Source organism: Stenella coeruleoalba, assembly GCF_951394435.1.
Source record: "Stenella coeruleoalba genome assembly, chromosome: 16".
Taxonomy (NCBI): domain Eukaryota; kingdom Metazoa; phylum Chordata; class Mammalia; order Artiodactyla; family Delphinidae; genus Stenella; species Stenella coeruleoalba.
This window is the reverse complement of record NC_137162.1, coordinates 1,914,339-1,938,074: the sequence shown is the minus strand read 5'-3', so window position 1 is coordinate 1,938,074 and position 23,736 is coordinate 1,914,339. Positions and strand designations below refer to the sequence as shown.

The 23,736-nt window shown below is 45.3% G+C and overlaps 1 protein-coding gene across 1 annotated transcript in view; it reads right to left on the bottom strand.

Moving 5' to 3' along the window:
* The window catches only part of TCERG1L (transcription elongation regulator 1 like), a 192,676-nt gene that overhangs the window by 153,986 nt on the left and 14,954 nt on the right, over positions 1-23,736 (bottom strand). The window lies entirely within an intron of this gene.

Here is a 23,736-nt window from a genome sequence, read left to right as displayed (position 1 = left end):
CATTATTATCACCCAAAGTCCATAGTTTACATTAGGGGTCACTGTTTATGTTGTACATTCTATGAGTTTTGCCAAATGCAAAACTAAAAATCCCGTGTGCTCTGCCTGTTCATCTCCACAAGCTAGAAATGACTGAGCTCAGTGAGGAAGGTATGTCGAAAGCTGAGACAGGCTGAAAGTGGGGCCTCTTGGACCCTTAGCCAAGTCGTGAATGCAAAGGGAAAGTTCTTGAAGGAAATTAAAAGTGCTACTCCAGTGAATACACAAATGATAAGAAAGAGAAACAGCCTTATTGCTGATGTGGAGAAAATCTGAGTGGTCTGGATAGAAGATCAAACCAGCCACATCATTCCCTTAAGCCAAAGCCTAATCCAGAGCCAGTCCCCAGCTCTCTTCAATTCTATGAAGGCTGAGAGACGTTAGGAAGCTGCAGAAGAAAAGTCTGAAGTTAGCAGAGGTCGGTTCATGAGGCTTAAGGAAAGAAGCCATCTCATAACACAAAAGTGCAAGGGGAAGCTGCAAGTGCTGATGTAGAAGCTGCAGCAAGTTATCCACAAGATCCAGCTCAGATCATTAGTGATTTTCAGTGCGGATTAAACAACCTCCTATTGGAAGAAGATGGCATCTAGGACTCTCATAGCTGGAGAGGAGAAGTCAATGCCTGGCTTCAAAGCTTCAAAGGACAGGCTGACTCTCTTGTTTGAGGCTAATGCAGCTGGTGACTTTAAGTTGAAGCCAATGTTCATTTACCATTCTGAAAATCCCAGGGCCCTTAAGAATTATGCTAAATCTACTCTGTCTGTGTGCTATAAATGGAACAACAAAGCCTGGATGACAGCACATCGGTTTACAACATGGTTTACTGAACATTTTAAGTCCACTGTAGAAATCTACTTCTCAGAAAAAAAATTCCTTTCAGAATATGATCGCTCCTTGACAATGCACCTGGTCACCCAGGAGCTCTAATGGAGATGGAGAGGAGATTAATGTTGTTTTCGTGGTAACACAACATCCATTCTACAGCCCATGGATCAAGGAGCTATTTTGACTTTCAAGACTTATTATTTAAGAAACACATCTCATAAGGCTATAGCTGCCACAGACAGTGATTCCTCTGGTGGATCTAAGCAAAGTAAATTGAAAGCCTTCTGGAAAGGATTCATCCTTCAAAATGCCATTAAGAGTACTTGTGATTGGTGAGAAGGGATCAAAACATCAACCGTAGCAGGAGTTTGGAAGAAGACGGTTCCAACCCTCATGGGTGACTTTGAGGGGTTCAGACTTCAGTGGAAGAAGTTACTGTAGATGTGGTGGAAACAGCAAGAGAACTAGAGTTCGAAGTGGAGCCAAAGATGTGAGTGAATTGCTGCAATTTCACAATAAAATTTTAATGGATGAGGAAGGAGTTGCTTAGGGATGAGCAAAGAAAGTCGTTCCTTGAGATAGAATCTGCTCCTGGTGAAGATGCTATAAAGATTATTGAAATGAAGGCAAAGGATAAAGAAGATTACATACACTGAGTTGAGAAAGCAGTGAAAGGGTTTGGGAGGACTGACTCCAATTTCGAAAGAAGTTCTACTGTGGGTAAAATGCTATCCAATGGCATTGCCTGCTACCGAGAAATCATGCTTGAAAGGAAGTCAACTGATGCGGCAGATTCTCTGCTGTCTTTACTTTAAGAAATCGCTGCAGCCTCCCCAGCCTTCAGCGACCACCACCCTGACCAGTCAGCAGCCGTCAACGTCGAGGCAACGGCCTCCAGCAAAAAGATTACGACCCGCTGAAGTCTCAGATTGTGCGGGCGTTTTTAGTAATAAGGTATTTTTAATTAAGGTTTGCACACTGTTTTACACATTATGCTACTGTACAGTAAATAGACTGTATTAAGTGCAAACACAACGTTTACATGCACTTGGAAACCAAAACAATTGCTTTATTGCCATATTCCTTTTACTGCAGTGGTCTGGAACCAAACCAGCACCATCTCAGCGGCGTGCCTGTATGTACCCAAAGCTCCTTTGTGTCTTTTCACGGCAAGATAGCTCATTTCTTTTCATTACCGAGTAGTATTTCATTGTCTGGATGCACCACAGTTTACCCATTCACCTATGGAAGGACATGTTGGTTGCTTCCAAGTATTTACGATTATGAATAAAATTGCTATAAACATTTGTGTGCGTGTCTTTGTTTGTACACGAGTTCTCAACTCATTTGGGTAAATACCAAGGAGTGTGACCGCTGGGTCATATGGTAAGACTAACTTCTGCTTTGTAAGAAACTTCCAGACTGTCTCTCAAAGTGTCTGCACCGTTTTGCATCCCCACCAGCCATGAAGGAGTTCCTGTCAGTCCACATCCTCAACAGCACTTGGTGTCAACGTCCTGGATTTTAGACATTCCAGCAGGTGTGTCGTGGATCTCATTGTTGTCACAGACAGATTTAAAGTCAGCAAAAATACCACACTATTCAATATATATTGTCTTAATTAACAATAAAAGCACATTCTAGAAAAGGTCTAAAAGGGAGTAAGTAAGCATCTAAAAATGTCCCTATGGTCCCAGCTGAACACTGTTGATCTTCTGTCATGCAGCTAACCAGAAGTCCCCAGAGGCATGGTCTGGCTGTACCGGTGACGGACCACCAGTACGCTGCACACACTGCCCTCCCACTTCTCCTGTCATTGAATGGCCTTCCCAAGTCCAGCTATTAATCAGAGACTAGTATTCCAGGCAGTGGAACCGCCACACGAATCTGCCATGCTCCCTTAACCGGCCCCCATCATAATAGGTGTTGCCTATTATAAATAAACATGACATAAACAACTGTGTGCAAAAGGTTAATTTCTGCATTTATTGCCCATTCCAGGATGCTTGTTCAGGGCCAAACAGGGTGAGCATTTTGAGTGTGCATGTGTCAGTTTAATGAGGCAGTTCTGTGAAAGTCCACACACTATGGAGCTGTACACAAATATTTCTTTGTAAATTCAGCTTCCCTCCTTCAAGATTCCTTTATTTACATTATTTTACCACAGGTGTTTCCACTGCAATTTAACCACTTGTTGGCCCTGTTCAGAGACAGCTCCACTGGTGTGACACAGGGCTTCAAAGAACTGCGATTCTCAAAGCCAAGTTCAATGACCCCAGTGATAGGCTACCTGATGAATTTGTTGACTGAACTTGATCTTTTGTTCAAAACGAAGATGACCCTTCAGCAAAGAATGAGAAAGTAACAACAGTGACTTAAAAGAAACAGTGCCACGGCAAGAGCATTTTACAGATCGAAGTGTGGGAACAGTTTTATCATCGCATGACTTTGCTGTCAGAAATGATAAGTCAACCAAAAAGGAAAAAAGAATAAGTAAACCTTATCTACCTCTTTAAAAAAAGACGCTGGAAAGACAGTTTTTAACCTGCTTCGAATCCATCTGGGTCCATATAAAAACGCACCACTCACCAGTTAGTTCACAAAATCGACTGCATAATAACAGTGGAGATAAAAAGTTAATAACCAACGTCGACAAAATTACTGTCGTAGTTGGTGGATGAGATGAGATGGAAAGAAGGGGTCTTATCACTGCCAAGCTCCCACCAGCTTCAGGCCTTGCGCAGGTGCGTTGTGTGTCGATATTAGACCCAGGCACCTGGTGTGGGAACAGGATCTGGCTCCCAACCTCCAGGGCACAGATGAGCTCAACCCTGGCCGGCAGGTGGAAGAGGTAACTTGCAGACTGGGAGGGGGGGCTCAGGAACCTCCTCTGACCAATGGTAACCCCTGATCCCCATCTGGAGCGCCGTGTGGGCGGGAGCTGCTGGCAACTTCCGGCTTCCCACTCCATCCCCCCGCCCCCAGCTCAGGCATTTACGGAGCATCTCCACCTGCCAGATGGCACACAGCTCGGCCAGGAAGACGCTACCACAGGAAACACTGCTGCAAACAGATAATCACCCGCCAGGAGGCAGGCGGGGCCGAAGGGGCCCTGGGACGCCAGCTGCTCCCAGAGAGATGCCTCTTGAGCTGAGTCCTGGAAGATGAGGCAGGCACTCAATAAACTGTGTCGACTGATAAGTAATTATCATAACTTGCTTTCCCCAAAGGACAGCACTGAATCCCTTAGTTGAGTAAATAAACTGAGATAAGAGGCCAAAAAAACCTGCTAAGCCAGCTAAGAGATAAGACAGCAATGCAATCCCATCAGCATCACTAATAAAAACCAATGTTTTAGGCAAAACAGTAATTAACCCTGTGCTTCTCTGCAGGCAGGCAGCTGGGGGGGGGGGGCAGCCATCCCGCCCTGCGCTGCCCCTTCCTTCCGTCACGTCACGGCCACCTCCCTCCAGATCCCTCTCTGATGGCCTGACCGGCAAAGGCGCTTTCTTTGCATTTTTCATCTGAGTGACCCCAGGATAGCTGGACGAAGGAGAACTTCTGCGGTCCCTGTCTGTCGCCGGAGAGCAGGACGCAGTGACTGACTCAAGGCCAGGCGTGTCTGCCCAAATCCCTCTGCAGGGCTGGCACTGGGGCCCCACCTGGCTGAACGCGTGCCCCATCCCAGCTGGACTCCTGGGCGGGCTGGAGCGTCTGGAGGACTTTCTCCTTTGTGCCACCAGAGGCCACCCTGCTGTCCGCACAGGGGCTTCGGTCACTGACACACTGATAGACTCACAGGAGAGGGCGGGCAGGCTCTGCGCGGCCACCTGTGCTCACAGGCACCCTGACCACTGACCTCTCCCGGTACCTGCCTCCAGAACTGGAACCCAGCCAGCAGCTGGATTTGCTTTTCCCAGGATTCAACAGAAAAAAAAGGAAGAGAAAGGCTGGTGGCCCTGGGACGGCGGGACAGGCAGGGGCTCTAACCATCCGGCCTCAGGCTGAGATGCTAACTGGGGACTGTGCAAGTTCAGGGGTGTCTGCTCAGGCTGGACGGTCTGGTCTGTTCCTGCTCCCTTGGGTTTTCTCTTCCTCTTAGGCCTGCACTGGAACAGAGCTGCTCTCAGCCCCAGGTTCTCTGTCGCTGGCCGCATTCCCCAGAGGACGAAGGGAAGGGCAGTGCTGGAGACAACATTGACCTCATCCCTACTGGAGGAATACTTGGTGTGGAAGGCACCAGAGGAGCCCCAGAATTATAACCACTAGTGGGCTGCAGAGTAGATAAGATGCTAGACATTTAGCTTCCAAATCTTTACAAAAGAGCAGGACGGAGGCCTCGCCTGTAGCGTCTGGCACTGAGGACACCACGCAGAGAGGAAGACCTTTATCTTGGGATGCAGAGTGTATGGAGGAAACACCAGGATGGCAGCAGGTCTTCCGAGGAAGAGGAACCTCACCTGATACACAGGAGATGCTGTGCTCTCCTCTCAGCCACGTCCTCAAAACAGCAAACAGTCATCGGCTAATTTCGTTTATTACGTCCGTTTAGCATATGATTCAGCTCTGGTGGAATCCTTCAGGCGGTGTATCTGCCAACTGGTAATTATTTCTGCAAACAGGACCAGTCAGGGGGTGACTTCAGGCAGTGGTCCATATGTGGAGGCTTCGCCAGGAGGAGGGTGTGGGGTCTCTGGCAGCATGTGAGGCTTTGACAACAGGCAGAGGGGAGGGAGGGGGCACAGAGTCAAGAGCACAGGCTCTTCCTTCCTCCCCTGTGCTCTGAGGGCGTCGTGTCCCTGTGCCCTGACCCCCAGCTCTGTCAGTGCTTACCCGGCTCCTTTTAGGAAGAACAGTGACGGGCCTTGGTGTCCAAGTTAAAGCCGGCGCCAAGCTCCCGCACACGTGTTTGATTTTGCTTTGCCTTTCTTGGTGTTTGCCATTCCGGCAGTTTTCTTAAGGAGACATCCGGCTCCTGGTGCTGGTAAAGTTTTCCACGTTCCGGGGAAGCAAACTCGTAAGCTGGGCTGGATGGTCACCCAAGCTCCAAGGCCGCTCTCACCTTGCCCAGCAAAGTATCTGTTTCGTGATTGGCTCTGGCGGGTTGTGAGCTGCGCAAGACACGCACCACATTTGTCTTTTCTGCCACCCCGGCACCTAGGCAGCACCCCGGTGCTGACGGAGTGTGTGTCTGCCAAGAATAGCCACGGGCAGCGGGTGGGCGACCCTGGCAACCTGCACTCGCAGCTCACTGGCATCGCCCTGCCCTTTCTCCCAGACTGTGCCCTCCCTCGGAGCCCTTGTAACCTGCAAGCTGGATGGGGGGGCTCTCCTCTCCTCCTGACAGAACCGCCAGCCCCCCATACCACGGAGCAAGTACAAACGCCTTCCCAGGCGACACCTCTCATCTCCCCCAAACCCCCCTGTTACGTGCTGACCCACAAGTAACAGAGTCTCGTACCTTGCTGCCTCCTGCCCCCGAGGGAGCGCTCGGACAATGCCCTTTGACCCAAGAGCCCCCTTTCTGTGTCCCCTTTTGACACAATCACCTATGTGTGCATCTGCCTCCCCCAGGGGACCCAGAGAGCTACAGCGCTCAGCTGGTGGCCTAGCTCAACCGTGACGTGAGCCCGGGCATGAGGGGGTGCGCGGTTGCCTGGAAACCCCTCTTCTCCATTTTTTCAGGAAATAGGAAAATGATGTCAGGATGTGTCCCTAAGTAAGAGTCAGCAGTGAGAGGGATACGTATGCACAGTTTGCTGTGAGGAATGCACCAGATTCTCTGTTTGAATCTCCCGTTTCCCACTGTTCGGATGCTAGAACAGCAGTGTGTTGGTTTGGCGTGTCATACAAAGTGACAGCCCTCTGAAGTTTCGCCCCTCATTTCCCCTGCTGGGCTGTGACTACACCTACCGCATGGTCCTGCACCTAGAAGCACTGGAAAGGGAAGACTGGCAAACAGCATTTCTAGAAGGACCTACGCCTTCACTTTCTAAAGCATCGTTCAGTTCCTAAAATGATGCTCAGCACAGAGTCCAACCTGTGGACCGACGGAGCATCGCAGCACCACCTCTCAGGGCGACGCCTGCTCGCGGGAGGTGCACCAGCGTGGCCAGAGCTGACACTGGATCATCAATCAGAATCCGTCGCCTCCCTGCCCCCCAACAGGAACTAACGTAATCTTTAAGTCTCGGGGTCTGGAGATGAAGAAAGGAAGCTACACGGAGAGAAAACCAAAAACCAGAAGGAACCGGCTGGGACCGAGACGGTGATGAATCTGACCTCCCACAGACCCGGGGTCTCATGCTAGGCTGATTTCACTACATTAGCGACTAAATGACACACCCAGCGGAATGACGCCATGACTGGAGGTCAGGGACTGAAAAAGGATACAAAGGGGTGGCAGCCTGCTCCCTGGGAGAGCCCTGCCCTTCCCCGGAGACTAATGCAGGGGCCTCCCCATCTTCGGCCTCACCCCTCCCCGCTTTGTCTTGACTCTAAAATCAAACCCCTCCCCACGTGGGCAAGAAGTCGACCTGTGAACCAAGTTCCCGCTTCTGCATTCTTTGGCCACACAGATCTGAAGGGGCAAAGAACCTTTTCCCTCCAAGGCAATTGGTCCAGCCGGGCTGGGGGTTATCCACACAACTTAATTCGGTAACACAAGCCCGGCTCCCGAATGCACGTGTTCATTTCTGCTAAACCCATCTGGGCTGCCTCCCCTCATTTCTGACATTTGGAAGAGGACTTCCCCGTACAAATCCTCCTCATCTGCCCACAGAGCCTCCTCTTGGTTCTTCTGGATCTGCAGGCATGTCTGGCACAGAACTGCTCTGCAAAGGGTGGATTTCGGTCTGATTGTCTCACTTGAAACTTCATCAGGAACCAGCCCTTCCCAAGGAGGCACTGCCGCTGTTTGACTCATTTTACTCCAGCTTTCTGTCCGCACATCCGTACACATTTCCAGCTATGCCCCAGCACTGGGACACCCCAGTGACCCCTGATACATCTAGTCTGTGGGCAGCGACCCTGAAGACCCCTTGGCGGTGCTCGGAGCCCCCACCCCAGGACTGGCGATCCCTCCAGGTCACCGACCATAGGATGAAAGGTGCTCCCGGCCCTGAAGCTGGCGCTGAATCCCAGCCAGGATCCGTCCGGCCCCTTCCCCTCTCAGCCGGGTCCCCTCCCACAGAGCAGAGAAGCACATGGCATGGCTTTGATGTGTGTCTCTGTCAGCGTCACTGATGGCACAAGCGCCAACGGTGTGCTGGACCCACTTGGTCACCGTGAACCTGCACCCACCTCCACGGGACAGAAGTCCATGCACCGCAGCAGAGTCACCCCTCGGGAGGGTCACGTGTGGACCAGCCCTCCCCCGCCCCACCCCTCATGGCAGATGGTGACAGGCAAGAACATATGAGTTACCTAATGCTAAGAGGGGGGAAAATTCACTCAGCTTCGTGCATCAGCTTAGAAATCCTAATTTACTGTTATGTTTATGATTTCATGTAACTTGGTACACAATAATTTGAATATTCACTTTATTAAAACTAGAGATTAATTACACTGCCCGAAGAACAAGCCGCCCCTGATACTGGGTAATGGAACCGTCCTGATGCCATCATGAGCCGAGTCAGTGAAGAAGACGGGAAGACAGCAGCGCAGGAACCATCTTCACGAGGAAACAACGGACCGGCTGACACTGACATCTAAGGAGCCCCGGCAGCGTAGCCTCCGCTCGCGGCCCACACCTGCTCTGGAATCCCAGGTCCACTGCAGAAGGAGTGGGGTGTGCAGCTCAGGGGCCTGGGGTGGGAACGGGCTGTGACGCGGCCATGCACTGTGGCCAAGCGGACCCCAGGGCTGGACCCCAGGGCGGGCTCAGCAGAGCAACTGCCCCTCCCACAGACACACTTTCCACCAGAACGCCCAGCCCACACACTCAGGAACTCCTTGAGGGCAGGACTGTGCTCATGGGACACATCCAGGTACCGGGTATAGAGCAGGGGCTTAACAAACCCACAGCAACCGAGTGGCTCCCAGGCAACATTTGTCTCCTGAAGGATTCATCTCGTAAGTGGTTCAGTGGGTCCAAGCAGATTCTCCAACCTCTGAGTTTACTCTTAGCAGGGTCACCCTCGGGGGTCCGGCCACACCTGTCCCGTGGAGGGTCCCAGGGTGCACGTGGCTGTCCCCAAAAAGAGTGTCATCTTCCATGGAACGCAGTGGCATTGGCAAAAACGTAACCTTCTGCCTTGAAATAAACGCGTTTCCCCGTGAAAGCTGCAGCAGATGGATTCTATCCGTCACAGGCAGCCCGAGGTTTTGTTGACCTTCAAAGAGGACACAATCCCGTCTGTCTGCACAACGCAAGTGTGGGAGGGGCTTCTGCGAGGCGTTTACCAACACCGTGCTGTTCGGCACCAGGCAGCTCTCTTCCAACCACTTCATTCTGCTCAATGCACACGATTTACGCTCACCTCTTACCTGTCTCGTAACGTCCCAGGCAGTAATAAAGCACAGGAAATATGCTCAGCTGGCGTCTTTCTCTTCAGAGACGCATTTAGACAGCGACGCGATCAACCAGCGGACGATGTTTAGGAATCTTCCTGCTTGACGGCGTCTCTCCTCATTATGAAATTAAGATGATTGACAGCCTCGCAATGGGGACCCCAAACCCGCCTTTCCCTTCAGCACCTGCCCAGGGTGGGTTCCGCCCCGAGCCCCACTCGGGTAACGGCGTGCGGCCCATCACAGGACTCGTGGGGGCGGCGAAAGGGGCTTTAATGGGTCACGTCCACACTGACATCTCCACTCCTCAAAACCCAAACACACTCCCAGGAAACAGCCACTGGATCAGGGCTCCACATAACCCCAGGGAAGATGCCCGGTGTTTGATAATAGGAATGTCTAAGACAGGAATTTGCAGAACAATGTTCTCATCATACGCAGCTGCTGCTAAACTGTGCTGCACTGAGCCCACGTTTCGGCAAACAGGGGGCGTCTGTGCCTGTCCTTGTGGAACTGATGCCCTAAGTGACACGAGTATTTGAGTTTGCAGAGTCAAGGCATCCATCGGTGGGATGGGTTGGGGGGTGACATCCCTGCTGACGCAGGAACAGGAGGGAACAGAACTCTCCCCTCACACGCAGACCCGGCCCAGGGAGCCTGGGGCAGGCTCAGAACTGCCAGTGCCGGCAGCCCACGTGGATCTGGTTCAACACTGCCCTCCCGGAAACTGGCCCAGCCTCACCGCAGAACGAGTGTCCCCCAGGGCAGGTGAGGACACTGTTACCTGCTCCACAGAGGCCTGTGAGGTTTCGGTGAGGTCATCCCCGTGCACAACAAGGTCGTTATAAAGTGTCTGCAAGTAACTCGTGCTCAAAGAAAAACTCGTCATTTTTCTTACAATTTTAAGGCATTCTACACATGTGTTGACTTTACAAAGGGACAGAGGAAGGGAAGGGGGAAGAAGGAAGAAAGGAAGGCAGCAGTTGGCAGGCAGGCAGGAGAGTAACTGTTTGCTGCAATATATTTACCTGTAACTGTCATTCTTGCCAATAACTTCCAGGGATCCTGTCACACCTAGATTTTTTATGGCCTAAAGCATCCCAGGAAAGGCCAAAGAAAAGTCATACCATCAGAGCTGAGAGCAAAGTGAAGGGTCCCTGGGAGAAGTGACACTGGTGAGACAGACTTATGCTGCACGTTTACTGTGCCCAACACAAAGAGAAGACTGTGTCCACGTTAGCCTGGAATCCATGGAAATTCCAAGCAAAGAAGGTAGAAAATCAAGACAGACCTGGAGGAACGCCGGCCATCCAGCGTCCCCGAGAGGATGGCCACGCTTCCACAGATCCACCCCGACCGTGACAGGGAAACAGCCCATCAACAGTCCGAAGGCATAAAACATGCATGCGTTCACGGCTGCAGCGTGTCTCAGGTGGCCGTGACACCCAAGCAAACGTATCCAAACCCACTTCCAGCCCCTCCTCCGCCTTCCATCGTCCCGGTGAAGCCACTGTCTCAGGCGGTGTTTCCTCTTCCCACCGGGAATTCCTTGATGAGAGAGTCTCCCTTTGTAATGGAGCCGAGCAGAGCCAGCTGCATCCTTAATACTAAGCTACCCGTGACATCGGTGCCTCTGGGAAGATACACACGCACCTGTTTCCTTCGTGTGGAAACAGCCACATGTTTACCTGCGTAGCCTTGGAGAGCCACCTGTGGCAGGCTCAGGACGGGCAGCAGTGGGACTTGTCACCAGAGGCTCTGCGGCCAGAGGCACCCCGAGTCAGAGCTCCTGGGCCCTGTCTTTGCGCATCCCTCCAGCATACAGAAAAGGTTCGTCATCCAAGGAATCCTGCAGCCCTGCCCCTCCTTTTGTGTCTCAACGTTGATATCTTGGCCGTCAGCGTCCATCACAAGGTTTCAGTTAGAAAGTTGCCATGGTCCTCTGAGGACTCCTTTTCGCTCATCCGTCAAAGTCCATGTGCCTCTTAGGATGTCAAGGGCAACGATCTACCACCAAGAGCCACTAGCCTTCTTTCTATTGCAAATGGTAAAACCCCATTCTCTGCAACCCACATTGCATCCAATCTTCCTTTTCCTGAATCAACCGACATTTGTGAGTGTCCGTCACGTGCACGGTCTCGCAGTAACGCGTCTGACGAGTGCCCTGCACTGCCCGCGTGGCATGAGGAAATCTACAAGCAGGTTTGTCTCTCTATCACAGGGAATGGATGCAAATAGGCTAATTAGTTCAGAAGAGATTCAAGGTTCATTTCCAATGCAAAAAATCCACTCTACTGAGGATAATACTGCGTGAAATGAATACTTATTGTCCTTAAAGATTGAATAATATGTTGTTTATATAAACGGCATTTGAGTTGATGCCAGAGGAAAAAGGAAACTGCAAGTAAGACTCAAGACCACCAGGTCATCATCACGAGAAAAAACGCAAGGCTTGATTATTGGGAAACACTCATATTTCTGTTCTTTCCAAAGGCAGACAGATCTGCCTTAAGCTGACGAGGCTTGAGCTCCAGGGTCTTCATTCATACGAACTCCACCAAGCCTCCAGCCCTAACTCCGACCAGGGATTTTGTATTCTTTTCCTTAAAGAGGACAGAGAGTTTCATAAATGTCATCGTCCAAAACACCTGGTCTGCCCCTGCTCACCAACTTCAAAACCTAAAGGTAAACACTGCTGGATACAAATGCAAAACCATTCTTCCACAAAGGCACCGAGAAAGGTTTTACCCAAATCTTCATCTCCGAACCCTCACGTGATAGCTGGAGACTGAGACCTTAAGCTTTCAAGCTTCTCAGAATTCTAACTGAAGCCACATTTACATGCATTCAAGAAATACAGTGATGACACAGATGGCCATGACATGCAGGGAGTTTTAGGAACACACATTATTTTTTGTGATTCCTGATGCAGTTTTTTTTTGAAGATTGTAGTGTTGGTGATATTTGGAAGCAGAAGGGAACTGATTCTTCATTACAGAAACCAGGGACAGTAGCCCCAAGGGTCACACCTGAAAGACTAGGTCTCCCTATCTGAAAACTTCCCACTAGGAGTATTTTAGTCTAGTAATACAAGTTAGGCAGTAAAATAGTAACACAATAAGCTGGGCTGTAAGACCTAGGGCAGCAGAAGTTTTCATCGGTTTTGTTTACTGCAGTAACCACCAGCACGCGTGCCAGCGCGCGGTCCACGGTAGGGCTCAATCTGTATCTGTGGTATTGATTATTGATTTAATATTTGCCACGTGCTTGTCAGAGACAAGACACTCTACCAGGCACTGGAGGTTCAGTAGTAAATTAGACAGACAAGGCTACTGCCCTGTTGAGAACACATCTTCTTACCTGAATGACATGGACACTGAATGCTTAAAGGAAGAAAATCACGGTAGGGGAAGCGGAATATTTAATTTTCACCAAAACATTATTTCTCACCATTTATTTCTTACAGGCCTTGAACCTAAATTTTGACTGAAATAAAGTCGCGGTGATCATCTGTAACTCAAGAGAAATCTAAGAACCTATCTATCCAGCTCTTTTCCTGGCTATCAGACCACAGGGTATGTAATCTGAGAAAAAATGTATGCTCTGATGAATATTTCTTATTACACAATTCTAGAGATAAGTGGGTACGGGCCACTGAGCTGACCAGTCTTTTCAGTCATATCTAAATTACTATAACAAAACGTAACCACTGGCGAACTGGGAATGGAATGAGCTCGAGGAAAGGTAGTTAATAAAATCTACAATTCATGTCACTGACAGAGGGAAGGGTTAGCAGCATCCCTCGGAAGCGGGAACTGCAGAGTCCCTACCGTCACTCCTGCGTGAGATGCCGCACCGGGAGTCCTAGACAGCAAAGGCAAAAGCGGAATTTTAGAAGTGAAATTAAAGAGCTCGAGAGTAGAAGGAAAGAAACAAATCCTTTTCCTGTTCATCAACTCTTCTGTGGCTCTGCAAGGCAGCGTTGCATCCTTTAAAGCAGGTGAAAGACTCTGACGACTTAGATAAAGACGCCTATAAGAAGTCTCAGAAAGCATTATCACAAAATGATGCCAACGTGCCTACAAAATATTTTCAGACAGAATCTGGAAATCGTTTTCTCTGGCTACTGATGTTAAGGAAACTCTGCCTCATCTGCTGGATTCTGAAACATTCATTCAAGACAACATTTACTAACTTATGCTATCATTGAGAAATATATACTAAAATAGTAAATCACAGTAGGATGCAAAACTGTGTTACAATAGCGCATCACGCACGGCGAAGCACCGATGCACTAGCGATGTTTGTAAATATTTAGTGGAGTTGAAGCGGAGCAGGACCCTAGGGTCCTTCCCCCCCCCCCCCCGACCCCACGTCCTCAGCCTGCCTTTTGTCTGTGGAAGAAATTTAGCCAAAGAATAAGTTTAATCAGAGAAGTGAGAAAATGCAGAAACAGAGGAAAACGATCAAAGGAGACCAAATCATAATAGTTTAGTCATTAAGTATAGTCAAGGACCTTTAGTTCCTCCTCAAGGGCTATAGATCATATTCTGAGCCGTATCCTGGGAGCTGTCTCGTAGATACGGAAACCCCCGCCAGGTGGAGGAAGTTAACTCCGTGATGACCGGGTTGGAGCCATGACATAAGCTGCCACGATTCCGAGAACTGACCTCAAGAAAATGGGAACAAACCTGCCCTGGAACTGAAGATTCCCTGTACCTAAAACAATCAAGATGATGCTGGTCTGGAACTGAAGATTCCCTGTACCTAAAACGATCAAGATGATGCTGGTCAGACCACCGATGCCCAATTTCAAGATGGCTGCCAGAGCTGACTGTATTGCTTCTGCATGTAGCCCCCTTCCTCTGTCTGTAAGCTCTTACCCACTGGCTGTCACGGGGGGAATCGGCCTTTGGACAGGTATCCCCCTGCCCCGGTTGCCAGCACCCAAAATAGTTTGCTCAGGAGCTGGAGGGAGGCACGAGTACACCAGCCGGGTGGAGGACAGGAACTAAATGGGCCACCACAAGGCTGAAGTGCCCTTGCGGGTTTCCTGTTGTCTCTAAGAGTCAAACACATCTGCATCTTCTCCTGAAATATCTGTTTTTCCATGATAGGAAGGTAGAGTGTCTCCCCCAACTTTCTAAGTAAAATTGGGGACCTGAAAGGTGTATCTGTTTATCCTTTTCCTCCAGAAATCGCAAGGCATTGGGTCACCCCCCCCACCCCCAGTCTGAGGGCTGAGGCAGAGGGACAGCGGGAGCATCATGGTTTGACTTCCTAGTGAGTGGGGCTGATCCCCGACTAGGAGTGAGTAGTCTATTTACACTTTACACTCCACACCCACACCGGCACCAGCACCTGGACGTACGATCTCAGGTGAAGTCAGACCTGACCATTCAGGAGGGGTGCTCTGTGGGGACACCATTGCACTGCCACCTGCACTGGACCCCAAGGCCCCACAGGGTAGTTCTAAGGAGGAAACGAGAGACCTCTGCCCAGCGTTCTTCCAGACGTCTAACGCTGCGGCTGTAAGATGGAGAACTCCTCCTTACCCAGATATGAGGAGTGGCTAAAAGAAATCAAGCTTTGCCTCAGCGGGGCTGTTTCTTTGTGGAAACAGCAACTCCAAGATGGACACAACTCCATTACAGTGCTGTCAGGGTCACACGGCTGACGAGAGGCTCAAACAGCACTGAATATTCTCATTTTCAATGGCATGAAGAAGAAAGAAGTATTTTCATGTATTTTATGGCATTCTGTATTATACTGTATAAGTAAATTCTGTATAACCTAAGTAACGCATGCTCATTAAAAATGAAAAATAAAAGATATTACATCCAGCATCCAGAAATAACCACTAGGAACACTTTCGGATGTTTCCTTCCGTCTTTCATCAGCATGTGTGTGAACTGTGTGTGTACGATGCTCTCAAAACTGGTACCATCCTGTTCATTCGTGTTGTAACCTGCTTTTAAAAATTTACTAAAACAAAAGCATTCTTTCATCTAAATAATCTTCCGAACGTGATGCTACTAATGGTTGAAGACTGTTCATTTTTACTGCTATGTTGTAACTCACTTAACCAGTTATTTAGTCGTGGACATTTGAGATTTTATTTTTCCTTTTGGTATAAATTACGAGGTGCTGAATCACTGTGCATACATATTTGTTCTTCCTTTAACTTGCCATAGAAGGAGAACCACTGAGTGAAATTATATTAATTTTCTCAGAGGATCTGAAAGCCAACTTCCATGACCCAGTACACACTACATTTAATACCACGTACGAATGGGCGTACATTCTACTGCCCCATTGCAAACACCAAGGAGCACCAAGGCTTTTTGAAAGTCTGTGCTAATTTAATAGGGGAGTATTATATTCGGTGGTTTAAATTTGCATTACCTGAATTACTTGTGAGTAAACCATATATTGCGTAATGACCATTATAATCATTCTGTGAGTCATCTGTTTATGTCTGTCTTTTATTATGGTATTAGAATATTGTCCTATATAACAATTCTCTTAAAACTCATTGCATTAATCTATATGTGGATTAGTATATCAGTATCACATTTTTAAAAAATGAGGTAACTTTAGAATAATAAGTTGGGGACTTCCCTGGTGGTGCAGTGGTTAAGAATCCACCTGCCAATGCAGGGGACATGGGTTCAAGCCTTGGTCCAGGAAGATCCCACATGCCTCAGAGCAACTAACACTACTGAGCCCTCATGCCACAACTACTGAAGCCCGTGCATCTCGAGCACGTGCTCTGCAACAAAGAGAAGCCACCACAATGAGAAGCCTGAACACCACAACGAAGAGCGGTCCCTGCTCGCCGCAACTAGAGAAAGCCCACGTGCAGCAACGAAGACCCAACGCAGCCAAAAATAAATAAATAAATAAAATAGAATAATAAGTTAAGTCCTTCATAGATTTTTTAAAGTATATATTTGTTCACCTCATGCGTATTTCCATGATCAACAATTTTAAATGATCTTCTCATGTTCTAAAAAGTAATATAATTAGCATTATATTATATCCATAAATTAATTTGAGAAGAATTGATATGATCACAATGTTCCATTTTCCTATCCAAGCTCGCAGTGAGTCTCTCCAGTTGAAAAATATCAAAGTCAGCAAATTCTTTGTTTTCTTTTTTAGGTTTCATTCATAGTGAAGGCTCTGATCTGTATACCTGCGTTGACAGTGTGCCCAGGAACTTTATGCATCGCCCATGCTGTGTGAACAGAGGCTCATCCCTGCTGCTACATTTAAATAACTATTAATATGTAGGGACTGTGTTGTCTTTTGTATGTTTATATTTTATCAATCCATTTTGATGAACCGGCTGTTTAATTCTGAGAGTTTTTAAGTTGAATTTTGTGAGTTTTCAAAATACAAAGAAGTATATAAACCCCAAGTGGTGTTTCTCTTTCATTTCTTACTGCACTGGCTGGAACTTCCAGAAAACAGCCGAAGTAAAGAAAAAATAGTGACTGATTCTCATGCGAACGGCAGTGATGCCTGCCACGTGACGTGGCAGTCTTTAGAGAAATATTATGTATCATGTTAAGGAATTACAGTTCAGTTTTTACTTTCCTGATTTTTTAATGGCTGTTTACTTTTCTCACACGGTACATCTTCCTGTAGTCTAATGAAATGAACACATGGCCACGATGTTGTTGTCAATGCTTTTCTTATTGTGACACAATTTCTACAATCATGAAATGCACTCCACTTAAACTTGGCAGATGTTAATGTCACTATGCCGTTAAACTTTCAATAATACTTTTAGGATTTGTACAGCTAACTTTACAGCTGAGATCTGCCCAAAAATATGTTTGCTGCTCCTTTTATTTTTGAAAAACATGGGTAAAATGGGTAACCAACCTCATAATCTATGTTAATGCCTCACCGTTTTCTATGTTCTGAAAAAAACTGTATCAGGAGAAGATTCTCCTTGGAGTTTGAGAGATTTTACCCATACAATCCACGGAGTGTCAGGGTGTAGAGGGGACTCAGGCTAAGAGAAAATGTGAGGATAAGGTCCCCACGCACCTGCCCAGGTAGAAGAGGGAGGAGACCTGTGGGCGTGTAGATGGGCTGCTCCATCGTGATTCAAGTTGCAAAGCTGCCAGAAATCAGTTATTCTAATTGTTAAGAAGCTGCCGATATCAAGCAGAGATGTCTCCATTGAATGCGTTTCTTTTTTCCTGATCACGGGAGGGGAGATTTTCATCAATTTAATTCATTTCCGTTTTTGAAACTATAAATGTTTGCCTTTACTTTTTATCATTTGCTTCCTCAGATTTTCCTTGGTTTTCGCTAAGGAAACTTTTCTAATGCCTTGATTTAAGCTGATTTATTCTGTGCCTGTGCTCTCATAGTTCACATATCACTTCTGGCTCCACATTTGCCCTGTAGTACTGTTGGCTACATATTATGACTTCTAATATGGGCACATCATGTTTGGTTACCTTATAGAAGGTTTATTTTGTAATATTGATTTCTGTCTCGTTCATTTATTTTGGGGGCAGCCTTTTAACTTCAAGACTGCTGGGCATCTCTTTTTGGCTTATTTTAAGGTTGCAGTTTTGTTGCACTGTGGCAGGTATATGAAATCTATGAAATCACTCTTTGCGATTTCTTGAAGTGTCCTTCATGCTATTACTTTTTACTCTTTTTTCTTTAATTTTTATTAGGAAAGTTTTCAACAGTAATATAATAGAGAATTATATAATGAATCCCACGTCCCATCACCCACCCTCCACGATTATCAGCTCATGACTGGGCTTGTTTCATCTTCACACCTGCACTCCTAGCACCCACACCTGGATTACTGATAAAACATAACAGATTGTACTTCAGCTGTACATGTTTCTGCCAGCATCTCTAAAATATACAGGTTCTTTTTAAAAGCATGAGCGTAGAACTCTAACAACACTTACAAATTAACAAAATTAATAATTTCTTGGGCTTCCCTGGTGGCGCAGTGGTTAAGAATCCACCTGCCAATGCAGGGGACATGGGTTCAAGCCCTGGTCTGGGAAGATCCCACATGCCGCGGAGCAACGAAGCCCGTGTGCCACAACTACTGAGCCTGCGCTCTAGAGCCCGCGAGCCACAACTACTGAAGTCCGTGTGCCCTAGAGCCCATGATCCTCAACAAGAGAAGCCACTGCAATGAGAAGCCCACGCACCGCAACAAAGAGTAGCCCCCACTCGCTGCAACTAGAGAAAGCCCGAGTGCAGCAACGAAGACCCAAGGCAGCCAAAAATAAAGATAAATAAATAAAATACGTAAATTTTAAACAATCATTTCTTTAAACTGTTAAACACTTAGTCAACTGCTCCAGTTTCTCCTGTTGTCTCACAATTTTCTGTATGCCTTGTTCAAACAAGGGTCAATAAACGCCACACACTTTACTGGGTATGTCTCTTTAAGTCTCTCTTTTTCTAAAAGTTGGGTGCATTCAGGTGTAATTTATCTACAGTGGAATTCATTCTCTTAGTGTACAGTTCTCTGAATTTCTGCAAAGGCAGTCATGTAACCACCACCACAATCAGATAACTGTCCACAACCCCAAAACCTGCCCTCTGCCCCTCTGTGGTCAGTACCCTCCTCCCACCAATCCCTGGAAACCACTGATCTGTGTTTGGTCTTATAGTTTTCCTTTTCCTATAACGTCATGAAAAGGGAATCATCGGGCTTCCCTGGTGGCGCAGTGGTTGGGAGTCCGCCTGCGATGCAGGGGACACGGGTTCGTGCCCCGGTCCGGGAGGATCCCACATGCCGCGGAGTGGCTGGGCCCGTGAGCCATGGCCGCTGAGCCTGCGCGTCCGGAGCCTGTGCTCCGCAACGGGAGAGGCCGCAACAGTGAGAGTCCCGCGTATCGCAAAAAAAAAAAAAAAAAAAAAAAGGAATCATCTATGATACAAACGTTTGACTCTGGGTTCTTCCGCTCAGCACGATCTATTAGGATTCAATCATGTCACCGCGTGTGTTAGAAGTCCATTCGTGGTGGTTTCTGTTGTGGTCCATAGTTTGGATGTGCCTGAGTGTGTCAATCTATGCAATAGTTAATGGCTATTTGGACTGTTCCCAGGTTTTGTTACTCATAAAGCCATTATAAACATCTGTGTACAGGCTTTCGTGTGGAAACATCTCTTTATTACTCTTGGGTAAATACCTAGGAGTGAGATTTCTGGGTATAGAATAGATAGCCCTTCCAGTACGTGTGTAGGGACTCTTCATTCCGGATTTTATTTGTGTTTCCCTAATGATAGATAACATTGAGCATATTTTCATGTGCCCATTTGACATTATATATCTCTGTTGGTGATGTGTCTGATCACATATTTTGCTGGGTTACTTGTTTTCTTATTATTGTTTTATGAGAGTTCCTTGTATATTATGGATATCAATTCTCTATTAGATCTATGCTTTGCAAATATTTTCTCCCAGTATGTGGCTTTTCTTTTCATTTTATTAAAAGTCATTTCAAAGAGCAACAGTATATAATTTTGATGAAATCCAATTATCAATGCATTTTATTCTATGGTTCATCTTTTGATGTCATATCTAAAAACATTTTGCCTAAATCAAGGTCAGAAAATTTTCTTTTATGTTTCCTTTGAGAAGTTCTAGGACTTTGGTTTTAAAATCAGATTTATAAGCTATTTTGAGGTAATTTTTATATACGATACAAGGTATTTATCAAGGTTTGTTTATTTTAAAGATGAATGTTCAACTGTTCCAAAACCATTTATTGTAAAGGCAAGTTTTTCTCTACTGAATGCTTTGTAAAAAAATCAGTTGACCATGTATGCGTGTGTCTGTTTCTGAAGGGTCTATGATTGTGTCCTACTGATCTCTGTCCCCCGACTTTGCCAGTTCCACGAAGCCTTCATCCTTGCAGCTTTATCATGCGCACTCACATCTGTTCCATAGGAGACCTCCACATGTGCTGTTCATTTTCAACACTGTCGTGGCCATTCTACTTCCTTTGGCTTCCCATATCAGTGATAGAATTAGCTTGTTAATTTCTGTGAAACTGGGATTTTGTTTGGGATTACACAGAATTGATAGATTAATTTGGAGAGCACTGACATCTTAACAGTATTGAGTCTTCCAGCCCATTAATACAAAATATCACTCCATATATTAGTCTTTGATTTCTCCACTCCATGTTTTGTAGTTTTCAGGATTCATATTTTGTTAGATTAATCCACAAATATTTTCTGGGTTTAGTGCTTTAGTGAGACTGCTATTTATTTTAATGTCTAGTTGTTTATTACTGGTCATACAGGGATACTACTGAATTTTCACACTGACCTTGCATCCTGCAGCCTTGCTAAATTCACTTATTGGTACTAGCAGCTCCTGGTAGACTCTCTGAGACGGTCGATATGGCAACAATTTTGTCTGCACGTAGAGACAGCTTTATTTCTTCCTTTCCAATCTGCATGCTTTTCATGCTGTTTTTTCCTTTTCTTTTTGCCTTGTTGCATTGGTTAGGTCTTCAAGTATAATTTTGCAAAGAAGTGGTGGAAGCACAAGCCCTTGCCTGGTTCTCTATCTTAGAGAGAAAACATCAGGTGTTCACTCTTACATACAACGTTAGATATGGTTCTTTCATAGATGTCCTTTGTCAGTGTAATATTGAAGTATGGCCCCTGAATATCCAGTTTGCTGAAGTCTGGGGGTTGTTATCACAAAAGAATGTTGTATTATTGTCAAATTCTTTTTCCGCATCTATTGACATGATCATGTGATTTTTATCTTTCATTCTATTAATATGCTATATCACATTTATGGATTTGGATATGCTGAACCAACCTTGCATCATAGGGATAAATCCCCCTTGATCATGGTGTATGATCCCTTTAATGTGCTGTTGAATTTGGTTTGCTAATAATTTTTGAAAATTTATTTTTTAATGTAGGCATTTTAGTGCTATAAGTTTCCATCTGAACACTGTTGGAGCTATGCTCTGTGATAATATTTTTAATATTGATTTTCATTTTTATTCAATTCAAAATATTTTGCAATTCTCTTTGCCACTTCCTTTTTGGCCCATGGGTCATTCGGGAGTATTTTTTTAAATTTCCAGATATTTGGCAATTTTTCTGGGTATTTTTCTGTTATTGATTTCTAATTTAGTTATACCGTGGCCAGAGAACAAATTGTGTATATTTTCATTTAAAATTTGTTGACTTTTGTGGCTTAGAATAAGGTCTGTATTGCTGAATGTTCCATATATACAAAAAAAATGTATTATTGTTAGGTATTCTATAAATGTCAATTTAATGAAGTTACTGGATAGTATTGTGTAAATTCTGTAAATCCTTATTGGTATTCTTCCTTCTTGCTCTATTAATTTCTGGGAGATGAGTGTTGAAATTTCCGAACATAGTTATGGACTTGTCCGTTTCTTTTTTAAGTCTGATTAGCTTTTGTTCGCGTATGTTGAAGTTCTTTTGCTAGACGCACACACATTTACAACTGTTATGCCTTCTTGGTATGTATTTAGTTATGAATTTTAGTTATGGAGTGTCCCTTCCTATTCCTGCAATACTTCTGGTTCTGAATTCTAATTTACCTAATATTAATACAGTACTCCAGTTTTCTTCTGATTTGCATGCTGTATCTTTTCCACGTTTTTACTTTCATCTGCTCTAGGTTTTTATATTAAAAATGAGTTTCTTGTGGACATAATATATATAAAGATGAAAATCTTTCCTTTTAATTATAAAGTTTATACCTTTGTATTTCTTTATTTCTTTACTTTGGCTTAGTTCTATTTTTATTGAAGTATAGTTAATTTACAATGTTGTAGTAGTTTCAAGCGTACAGCAAAGTGATTCAGTTATACAGATATGTATATATTCTCTTTCAGGTTCTTTTCCATTACAGGTTATTACAAGATATTGAGTATAGTTCTCTGGGCTATACAGTAGATCCTTGTTGTTTATTTTATATACAGTAGTGTGTATATGTTAATACCAAACTCCTAATTTACCTCTCCCCCATCCCCACTATCCCCTTTGGTAACCATACGTTTGTTTTCTAAGTCTGTGTGTCTATTTCTGTTTTCTAAATAAGTACATTTGTATCTTTTTTTAGATTCCAAATATTAGTGAAATCATATATTATTTGTCTTTCTCCATCTGACTTACTTAATATGATCATCTCTAGGCCCATCCACATTGCTGTAAATGTCATTATTTCTTTCTTTTTTATGACTAACATTCCATTGTATATATGTACCACATCTTCTTTATCCATTCTTCTGTCCATAGACTTTCAGGTTGCTTCCATGTCCTGGCTATTGTAAATAGTGCTGCTATGAACATTGGGGTGCATGTATCTTTTTGAATTAGAGTTTTTTCCAGACATATGCCCAAGTGTGGGATTGCAAGGTCATAGAGCAACTCTATTTGCAGTTTTTTAAGGACCCTCCACACTGTTCTCCATAGTGGCTGTACCAATTTACATCTCCACCACCAGCGTAGGAGGGTTCCTTTTGCTCCACACCCTCTCCAGAATTTATTATTTGTAGACATTTTAATGATGGCCATTCTGACTGGTGTGAGCTCATACCTCATTGTAGTTTTGATATACATTTCTCTAATCATTAGTGATATTGAGCATCTTTTCATATGCCTGTTGGCCATCTGTACGTCTTCTTTGGAGAAATGTCTATTTAGATCTTTTGCCCATTTTTTTATTGGGTTGTTTGTTTTTTGATATTAAGCTGTATGAGCTGTTTTTATATTTTGAAAATTAATCTGTTGGTAGCATCGTTAGCAAATATTTTCTCCTAGTCTGTAAGTTGTCTTTTGTTTTGTTTATGGTTTCCTTTGCTATGCAAAAGCTTTTAAGCTTAATTAGGTCCCATTTGTTTAATTTTGTTTTTATTTCCATTACTCTAGGAGATGGATCCAAAAATATATTTCTGCAAATTATGTTAAAGAGTGTTCTGCCTATGTTTTCCTCTAGGAGTTTTATAGTATCCAGTCTTACATTTACGTCTTTAATCCATTTTGAATTTATTTTTGAAAATGGTGTTAGAGAATGTTCTAATTTCATTCTTTTACATGTAGCTGCCTGGTTTTCCCAGCACCACTTATTGAAGAAACTGTCTTTTCTCCATTGTATATTCTTGCATCCTTTGTCATAGATTAATTGACCATAAATGTGTGGGTTTATTTCTGGGCTCTCTACCCTGTTCCATTGATCTATGTGTTTGTTTTTGTGCCAGTACCATACTGCTTTGATTACTGTAGCTTTTTATCAATAGTATAATTTAAAGTAAGGGAGTGTGATTCCTCTAGCTCCATTCTTCTTTCTCAAGA